General features: G+C 39.0%; 1 pseudogene; it reads right to left on the reverse strand.

Moving 5' to 3' along the window:
• Positions 1-4,160: 4,160 nt before the first annotated feature.
• Positions 4,161-6,855, reverse strand: LOC100963046 (annotated as a pseudogene).
• Between the last annotated feature and the right edge of the window lie 4,241 nt (positions 6,856-11,096).

Consider the following 11,096-nt stretch of genomic DNA (forward strand, 5'->3'; position numbering starts at 1 on the left):
AAACTTTTTTTTTTTTTTATTGAATGGTAACTGTGTACATTGATGCACTTTGGGGGTACAGTGTGGTGTTTTCATAGAAAATCCAAGACACTTCCATCAAACTGGTTAACATAGCCTTCATGTAACAAAACTTTAAAGAGGAACTAGTACCTATACTACTTAACCTTTTCCAAAATATAGAAAAAGACGGAATATTACCCAACACATTCTATGAAGCAAACTTCACCTTCATTCCAAAACCAGGAAAAGACCAAACAAAGAAAGAAAATTACAGACCAATATCACTGATGAATATTGATGCAAAAATATTCAACAAGATCCTAACAAACTGAATCCAGCAACACATCAAACAAATTATACATCACGACGAAGTGGGTTTCATCCCAGGATCTCAAGGATGGTTCAACATATGTAAATCCAGAAATATAATTCATCACATAAACAAATTAAAAAACAAAGACCATATGATTCTCTCAATTGATGCAGAAAAAACTTTTGATAATATCCAGCATCCTTTCATGATCAGAACACTTAAGAAAATTGGCACAGAAAGGACATTCCTCAAATTGATAGAGGCCATCTACAGCAAACCCACAGCCAATATCGTACTGAATGGAGTTAAATTGAAATTATTTCCACTCAGATCAGGAACCTGGCATGGTTGCCCATTGTCTCCATTGCTCTTTAACATTGTAATGGAAGTTCTAGCTATCGCAATTAGGGAAGAAAAGGCAATCAAGTGTATCCATATAGGATCAGAAGAGATTAAACTTTCACTCTTCGCAGATGATATGATTATATCCCTGGAAAACACCAAGGATTCTACTACATAACTCTTAGTAGTGATCAAGGAATACAGCAGCATCTCAGGTTACAAAATCAACACTCATAAATCAGTAGCCTTTGTATATACCAACAACAGACAAGCTGAAAAAATAGTCAAGAACTCTATTCTGTTTACAGTAGTTCCAAAGATGAAATATTTGGGAGTTTACCTAACAAAGGACGTGAAAGAGCTCAATAAAGAGAACTATGTAACTCTAAGAAAATAAATAGCTGAAAATGTTAACAAATGGAAAATATACCGTGCTCATGGCTGGGAATAATTAACATTGTTAAAATGTCCATACTACCCAAAGCAATATATAAGTAGATAGCCCTCAGAATGGGAGAAGATATTTTCAGGTTATGTCTCCAACAAAAGTTTAATAACCGGAATCCACAGAGAACTCAAATGTATTAGCAAGAAGAGAGCAAGTGATCCCCTCTCAGGGTGGGCAAGGGACTTGTAGAGAAACTTCTCTGAAGAAGACAGGTGCATGGCCTACAGATATATGAAAAAATGCCCACCATCCTTGATCATCAGAGAAATGCAAATCAAAACTTCTTTGAGATATCATCTAACACCAGGAAGATTAGCCCATATCACAAAATCACAGATGCTGGTGTGGTTGTGGAGAAAAGAGAAAACTTCTCCACTGCTGTTGGGATTGCAAACTAGTCAGTTCCTTTTGGAAAGACATCTGGAGAACACTTAGAGAACTAAAAATAGATCTGCCATTTGATCCTATAATTCCTCTATTAGGTACATATCCAGAAGACAAAAATCACATTACAACAAAGATATTTGTATCAGAATGTTCATTGAAGTCCAATTCATAATTCCTAGGTCATGGAAGAAGCCCAAGAGCCCATCAATCCACAAATGGATCAATAAATAGTGGTACATGTATACCATGAAATATGATGCAGCCATAAAGAAAGATGGAGACTTTACCTCCTTCATGTTTACATGGATGGAGCTGGAAAATGTTCTTCTTAGAAAAGTATCTTAAGAATGGAAGAAAAAGTATCCAATGTACTCAGCCCTACTATGAAACTAATTTATAGCTTTCATAGGAAAGCTATAACCCAATTTTAGCCCAGGAATATGCAGAGAGGGGAGAGGTGGGGGAGGGGAGGAGAGAGGGTGGGGGGAGGGAGGGTAATTGGTGGGATCACGCCTATGGTTTGTCCTATAAGGGTACATGTGAATCTCTCTAAATGTAAAATATAAAGGTTTTGACACAATAACTAAGAAAAAGACATGAAGGCTATGTTAACCAGTTGGATGAAAGTATTTCAAATTGTATATAGAAACATTACATTGTACCCCATGATAGTATTAATGTACACTGCTGTGATTTAATAAAAAATAAAAAACCAACCCCAGCCAAAAACTGCAAAAAAACAAAAAATAGAAATCAGATTTTAAAACAGATAAACATCTATACCAGAAAAAACAGTCTTTTCCTATATCATCCCTTTAAATGAAATATAAAAAATGTTCACTACAATAATCTGTCAGACTACTTTCATATAAAAACTTCAGAATACACAAAGCACATATTTTAGTTTTCAAAGTGCCATTTAGATTTCACAAACAGCTACAGCATAGCTCACAATGGCACAAAGACTCTCTTTGAGAGTCTCTTTGAGAGTCTTTCACCTCTTCTAAACTCTCTTCTAACCATGCTTGTTCATTTCCAGATACTGAGATACTCTCTGTCTTCCTCGGCTCATACATTTGCTTAAGCTGCTACACAGTGGAGTTCCTGGTGACTTTGGAAGAAAATACTACAACTAAAAGCAAGTTATCACCATGGTAATTTGATTAAAACCATGACCTGCTTACAAAGAAAAATGCCCCATTAGCAACAGGTGAGATTAAGAGTTGAGGCTCTGAGTCCCAGCAAGATGACTCATGCCTGTAACCCTAGCACTCTGAGAGGCCAAGGTGGGTAGATTGCCTGAGCTCACTGTTTGGAGACCAGAGGGAGACCTGGTCTCTAAAAATAGCCAAGCATTGGGGCAGGCACCTGTAGTCCCAGCTACTCAGGAGGCTGAGGCAGGAGAATTGCTTGAGCCTAAGAGTTTGAGGTTACTATGAGCTCTGATGCCATGGCACTCTACTAAGACTAACAAAAGTGAGACTGTCATTTAAAAAAAAGAAAGAAAGAAAGATTTGAAGCTCTGCAGAGTGGTTTTGTTTTCCTGGTTTTTCTCTAGCAAACTTTTCCCAGAATTTTGGGACATTTTCTCTACTTTGGGGACCCAATGATTTTTTTATTTATTTTCCCCATTGCTTTTGTAATGTTAACAGATTAGCTTTTTAATTAAATCATAGCTGTGTACATTAATGCAATTATGGGGTTCAATGTGCTAGTTTAATATACAATTTGAAATACTTTCATCAAACTTGTTAACATAGCCTTTGCCACATTTTCTTAATTATTGTGTTAAGGTATTTATATTCTACCCTTAGTAGATTTAACATGTACCATTGTAAAATGCACCATCAGTGTGGTCCCACCAATTACCCTCTCTCTACCCATCCTTCCTCCAACCCCCTCCCCCTCCTCTTTCCCCTTCATCTTGGGGTATAGGTGGGTTATACCTTTCATATGGAAGTATGGGTCCATATAAATTAGTTTCACAGTAGGGCTGAGTACACTGGATACTTTTTCTTCCATTCTTGATATACTTTGCTAAGAAGAATATGTTGCAGCTCCATCCATGTAAACATGAAATAGGTAAAGTCTCCATCTTTCTTTAAGGCTGCATAATATTCCAAATATTCAATTGTGGTACATATACCACAATTTATTAATCCATTCATGGGTTGATGGACTTGGGCACTTGGACTTCTTCCATGACTTAGCAATTATTACACTGCAATAAACATTCTGGTGCAAATATCTTTGTTATAAAGTGATTTTTGATCTTCTGGATGCTATCCAAACCCAGTACACCACATTTGTCACTGTATAGTTCTACCTGCCAATTGGAAAGGTCCTACAAAAGGTTCTTAAAAACCTAGCATGAAGACTAGAATTCTAGAATGGTCTAGTATTTTCCCTTTCTTGGCAATTACATCTTGAATTGGAGTTTAATGGTCCAATACACACATCAATGACTAAAATTTAGGACACAGACCCTGGTAAGTACCAAGTACATTGATTCTCAGGGAGAATGAATTCTGCTAAAACATCCAGGATATATGGCCACTGAAACAATAGCCCTCTCTAGAGGCTAATATTCAAATGATTCATGTCATTCAGTCCAGGAGTTTATATACAAAAAGTAGTCACACATAATTGAATAACTGAATGTGACTGCCTTTAAAAAACACAATTCATTGCCACCTTTACTGAGCAGGTGAAAAGGCCTGAATGGAAGGCCTCTGCAACTTCAGAGTCCCACTCCTGGGAGTGCCAGGCCCTTTCATGCCTATGGAATTCGTTTCAGCTCCTTCTTCTGCTTCCATGACTCCATCCTTCAGAACACACATCCTTCTGTCCCTATCCCTGTTCTGTTCTTCTCTGGCCTCCCTCCTGCTGAGATCTTGTGCTCACACTGAGGTTTCTCCTGCAGCTCCTTCTCTAGGTCCTCTGCTCCACCACAACAGGTGGTCCTGACCTCAGGGGAGCCTGGGCAGTACTTCCATCACTCCTCAGACTCTAATGGAGCCCTGGGGCCCCCCAATCATTGCCAGGAAGTACACTGAGGGGAGTTGAGAGAAAAAACTCAGACTCGGTTGCCTCAGGCGAAATGATGGAAGGGAGCCTGTGAGAGGCATACCCTATAGCCAGCAGCATTTCAAGTACAGCACCAGCCAATTTCACCACAGGTTTCTTTGTTCAATCAAAAATCATAAATCATGTTGACGACATAATACATAAACTTAATTTGAGGTATTCAAAGCAAGACACTCCAGGTAAACATTAACGTCAGAAGAAGGGAAAAAAAGGAATGTCATGCAGGCACCCCATATGAGAATACAAGATAGACTTTACAAATTAGGGATGGATGTGCCCCATTCACTTCAGTGATTTCTACCTATGCCTGGGCAAGACTCAGGGGATGGTCATCTTTATGTGCTAACCATACTATTCTCAGACACCAGTTAACAATCAGGCCTTCTGCAGCACCTGAAAGGGGCACAGGATCCTGAACTCTTGTTCAACAAGACACAGGATTCTAGCCTTAAGTCTGTCAGGTGCCAGACCATCCTGTGTAGACCACCAGGCTATTTCTAGCCACGCAGACTTTGAAGAATTTGGACTCTGGGCAACAAGCCCTCCAGAAATGCCTGACCCAAATTACACTGCAAATCTAACTCCCACAGACTCTGGCTTCTGAACTCTCTGGGAGCTCCTGCTGCTGTGCTTCTTAGGGCCTGGGCCACCCTTTCCCTTTATTGCCTTGCGTCTGGGCCCTGAAGAGGACAACTGCTCTGCCTGCACTCCCCAGTCTGTTCTCCTTTTCTTTCTCTTCTTTTCCTTTTTTTTTTTTTTTTTTTGTTTTTTGTTTTTTGTTTTTTTTCTGTGCTTAACTATGGGTTTGTCATCTTCACAGTCCTCAGAAGAACTTGGTGAGGGGATGTGAGCCCCACAACCATTCTGGAGTTCTCTGGTCACCTCATCCACATCTTCTGAATCCTTAAGATCCTAATAGTGAGACACGTGATCCACTCCGATAGTCTGCCCTTTGATCTTGATTCCATTGAAATTGTCAACAGCCAGTATTGTGCTCGTCTGCTCTTCATAGCAGAGGAAACAGAATCCTTTGAATTTCCCAGTCTTCTTGTCCCACCTGAGATGAATGTTAGTAGTCTCCCCATATTGTGACAACATACGGATGATTTCCCCTTCAGTCAGTTCATAGGAAGGCTTGTTGCCATAAGGGTTTCGTGGAAAAGCAATGTCATGGAGAATAAGCACGCTTAATGAAATTGTGTTTTAAATAAAGGTGACCATCTGCTTACTCAGGCAAAATGGGGAGCTTTATTTATTTACTGTTGGTTTATATAGTTAATCTTCTGCATGCACACTATACAGCAATGACCTCATTAATATTCATTACACTCCCTCTGCAGGTGCTCACTATACATCAATGACTTCATTAATCTATTTGAGCATCTTGCGACCACCTGCACTGTAAGTAGCTCCTCCCTAGTAATCTGATAATCCACTCAACATACACCTTTAAGCATAACCCTTTCGACATAACCCAGTTTAACATAACTTAATGAAGAACTGTTGTCAGTCATTACTTTCTTTATTATTATCTGATGAAGCCTGAGGCTATGGAGGTAGATTGAGTACCTGCCCTTGCTGGCCTTGCAATTTGGAGGCTATTACTTTGAATCTTTAAGTTAGGCATAAAGAAACTTCTTGGGCATACAGGAATTTGTGTGCAAACCTCAGCTCCCATGTATGCCTTAAGTCAGGGGGGGTTTGCTGGAACTTTTTATAAGGAATTTTCAGGCTGGACTTCTCAAAAGCCTTTCACGACCCCAGGTTTCATCTGTGCCATTCGATACCTGTATGCATTGGGTAAATTCCTCTTCTCTTGAGGTCCCGGAGCACATTTCCATTCCCAGAAATCAGCAAGCAACCTTCGTTACTTATCTCAGATCAGGAAAGCAACCTTCGTTACTTACCACAGATGGGTATCTGGCCAGTTTTCCAAAGGACTTTTTTATTGGCCTTATAAAGTCAATCTTACTTAATTCCTTAATGCAATAAATGCTATTCCAGTCAAAGCCTTGGTCATGTTAGGCCCACAACCAGCATGGCCACATGGAATTCTGCCTCAGTTTCTCACAAGTATGCCTGCACAAAGTCTTTTCACTGCTCTCTCTCAAATGGCTTTTTTGGCCAGAGGCATATAGGCATTTCGCCTATAAAGGCCTCCCAAGAAGATCCAGGTGCTGCCCTTGTACTAAGCTGCCAGGATACCTTATATGCCACCCAAACTGGACCTCTCACTCATTCAGCTCATTGATCAGCTTGCCTTAGTTAAAGGATTCATCTTTGTGGGTTCATCACCCTGGGAGATTTTATTTATAAAGACTCTAGAATAAAACACAAGTTACTAAAAAAGTAAAGTAAAAATTCATCAGAGCCCCTAGGCAAAATGTGAAGATTTATAATGGCAAGGGAATTCAATTAGAGAGCAAAAGGGCAATGCTAGAACATTTAAAAAATGTAAGAAAACCATGTGACCTAAAGATGTTCTATTCGACCAACTTGTCCATGAAGAATCAAAACATGTTTCAAGGTATATTGAGATAATGCTCCTCCTGTGTCCTTCTTGAGCTTAATCCTAGAGGATGAGCTTCATCCAATCAAAGATTACTAAACACTTCAAAGGGACTGAAAGTGAGGCTTGATGCATTTAAATTGCTTGGCTAAGATTAAAATGATGGGGTTAGGTCACAGTTTTTGTTGTTAAAGTTTTTAAAGACAAAGTCTCACTCTGCTGCCCCAGGCTAGAGTACCAGAGCATCAGCCCAGTTCACAGCAACCTCAAGGTCCTGAGTCAAGTGATCCTCATACATCAGCCTCTCTTGTAACTGAGTCTACAGGAACCTATCACCATGCCCTGCCTGGATAATTTGTTTCTACTTTTATTTGTTTAAACTTAATTTTTATTATATCATAACTATATACATTTATGGGATACAATGTGATGATTTGATATACTATGTGGAATGTTTGAATCAAACTAATTAACATAAACATCACCTCACTTATTTTTGTGGTAAAACTTTCATAATATACTTAGTTGTTCTGAAATGTACCCTTGCATTTTATGCATTAGGTAAGATCCTGCCAAATATCCTCCCTTCTCTCTCCCCTCGTCTCTGCCTCCTCTTTCTTTCCCCAAACACATATCATTATTTGGTCCTGATAAACCTGATAAAAACATACATTAGGGAAAGAGTCCCTATTTAACAAATGGTGTTGGGCGAACTGGCTAGCAACCTGTAGAAGACTGAACCTGGATCCTCACCTTTCACCACTAACAAAAATTGATTCTCACTGGATAAAAGATTTAAACTGAAGACAGGAAACTATAAAAATACTAGAAGAGGCTGGGCACAGTGGCTCACGTCTATAATCCTAGCACTCTTCAACATTAGCCTGAGCAAAAAATCTAGACTGCATCTCTAATTAAAAAAAAAAAAAAAACAGAAAAACTGAGGCAAGAGGATTGCTTGAGCCTGAGTTGGAAGATGCTGCAAGGTATGATGCCACAGCACTCTACCCAGGTTGGCAGCTTGAGACTCTCTCCAAAAAAAAAAAAAATTACTATAAAAGAGTGCCGGGAAAATACTCAGAGATAGTGTGATGGGAACATATTTCATGAAGAGGACCTCCCTGACAATTGAACCAACACCAATAATATATTACTGGGATCTCAAGATAAAAACTTCTCCACAGCTATGGGCACTGTAAGTAAAGCAAACAGACAGCCTTGCAAATGGGAGGTTTTTTGCAGGTTACGTTCTAACAAAGGTCTGAGAACTAAAATCCACAGTGAACTCAAACTCATCAATAAGAAAATAACCCCATTTCTATGTGGGCAAGAGACCTGAACAGAAACTTCTCTTAAGATGAGAGGCACATGGCCTGCAAACGCATGAAAAAAAATGCTAATCATATTTAATCATCAGAGAAATGCAAATCAAAACTACTTTGAGATATTACTTAACCCCAGTAAGATTAGCCCATATTATAAAATCCTAAAACTTTATATGTGGGCCTGTTTCCATTTTCAGTAGAGATGGGGTCTGACTCTTGCTTATGCTAGTCTCAAACTCTGGAGATTAAGCAATCCACCCCCCCATTTGTCTCCCGGAGTGGGAGGATCATAGGAGTGAGTCACTGTTCCCAGTCAGTCGCAGACTTAAAAACAATCTGTAAACAAATGAAAATCTTGATTTGATTAAGTTAATTAGACAAACTACTAACTCATTTTATCAAGCTGAGAAATTACTAAACTATACACTTAAAGGAAGTTTTGATGGCAAATTTCATGTTTTAACCACAGTTTTAAAATTAATTTAAGTAGAAAAAGTACAAATATAGAAGAAATGAAAGAAGTGTTTGTTGACTGAGTTTTTTTGCAATATCTAAGTTTATATTGATGTGAGAGGTTTTTTTTGTTTAATATTTCATACTTTACTTCTTAATCTTAACAGGTTAAGAACAAAAACTTTTCCCAAATACTGATTTATAGGTAACATTTTTAAGTGGCACACAAAACCTTCAGTTTCATAAAGAGAAACATTCAGGGATCTGAATTTGCTAGGTGGGCCCTTCTGACTCCATGGAGCACCAGAGCAAGTCATACTCAAGCTGCCACAGACCCCTGCTTTCTAGTTGCTAGAGACCTTTTGAACTCTCCCACTTGAGACTGGGTGCTGACTGGGACAATTGAGTTGGAACTCATGACCTGGCCAATCACTTGAGGACCATCCAAGGTGGTACCCTGGCTGTGTTGTTGTGGGAAGGTTTGAGTTTCCTTTTCCAGTTGTTGCCCATGGGGTGGGGGGGTAGAGTGGGTTGTCTTAGTTGCTGGTAATTCTACACAGCTGAGATTTCAACCCAGAGTTACTGATTGACTAGGATTGGATGTAGACCAGCTGAAAACAATACAGAGCCACTTAGCCCCACCACACCAAGCAGGTCCCCAATGTCTCAGGCCATAGTACTGTACGGGTCCTTTGCAAAGCTGTAGGGGGAAACCTACTCCCAGATGTTGGGAAAAGGGCTGGTTAATCACTACTCCAGAAGCTCCCAACCCAATTTCACCTTATCTGCTCTTCTAGCCAAACATTGAAAAATAATCATGGGGCAGAATCAGCAGAAAAACTCCAGCAACGTGAATAATCAGAGTAGATCAACTCCCCCAAGGAACAACAAGGCAGATATGCCAGAAGATCCCATTCCTAAACAAATGGCTGAAATGTCAGAAATTAAATTCAGAATTTGGATTGCAAATAAGATTAACAGAATGAAGGTAAAATTGGAAATAGAAATTCAAGGAGCATTTCAAAAGTTGTCTCAAAAATTCAATGAATTCAAAGACAAAAGCACCAAAGATTTTGACTCACTGAGACAAAAAATTGCAGCCCTCAAAGATCTGAGAAATACAGTAGAATCCCTCAACAAAAGAATGGAGCTGGCAGAAGAAAGGATTTCTGACATTGAAGACAAAGCTTTTGAACATTCCCAAGTGCTCAAAGAAGAGAAGCAGAGAGCAAAAATGGATCATTCTCTCAGGGAGCTGACAATTCAAAGAAAAAAGTATTCACCTTATAGGAATTCCAGAAGGTGACAAGGTTGCTTCAAAAGGCCCAGATCCAAGAGATAATAGAGAACTTCCAAAACGCGGCAGGAGATTCTGAAATTCAGATAGCAGACAGTTTCAGAACTCCAGCATGACTCAACCCAAATAAAGTATCTCTGAAACACATTATAATTAACTGCACCAAAGTTAATATGAAGGAAAAAATTCTGCAAGCCACCAGATGTAAGAAAACCATAACCTTTAAAGGGGCAGAATATTAGAATGACTGCAGATCTCCCTCCTGAAACTTTTCAAGCTAGTAGAGGGTGGTCATCAACCTTTAACCTCCTGAAAGAAAATAACTTTCATCCCAGGATCCTATATCCAGCTAAACTGAGTTTCATTTATGAAGAAGAAATTAAATACTTTAAAGATATTCACATGTTGAAGAAATTTGCCATAACTAAACCAGCTCTCCAGAATATTCTCAGATCTATCCTCCATAATGACCAGCACAACCCTCTACCACCAAAATAGATTGACTCAGAAACTTTTGATCAAATTTCAACATCCACAGTGGTGAAAGAATTAAAAATGTCCCCTGGACTTTTGAAAAACTCAATACCCAAAATACTACCAGGCTTATTAATAATTCCAATTAATGTGAATGGCTTAAATTGTCCTCTAGAGAGGCATAGGTTGGCTGACTGGATAGAAAAACTCAGCCAGATACCTGCTGCATCTCTTGATCTCTTCTTACCTTAAAACATAAATATAGACTTAGAGTGAAAGGGTGGTCATCTATATAATTCAGGCAAATGGAAATCAGAGAAAATCAGGTGTTGCAATTTTATTCAAAGATACAATAGGCTTTAAACCAACAAAAGTCAGGAAAGATAAGGATGGTCACTTCATATTTCATAAGGGCAACACTAGACATGATGAGATTTCAATTACTAACAATTATGCACCCA

This window comes from Otolemur garnettii, unplaced genomic scaffold, assembly GCF_000181295.1.
Source record: "Otolemur garnettii isolate 467f Iridium unplaced genomic scaffold, OtoGar3 scaffold00008, whole genome shotgun sequence".
In the NCBI taxonomy this organism is placed as follows: domain Eukaryota; kingdom Metazoa; phylum Chordata; class Mammalia; order Primates; family Galagidae; genus Otolemur; species Otolemur garnettii.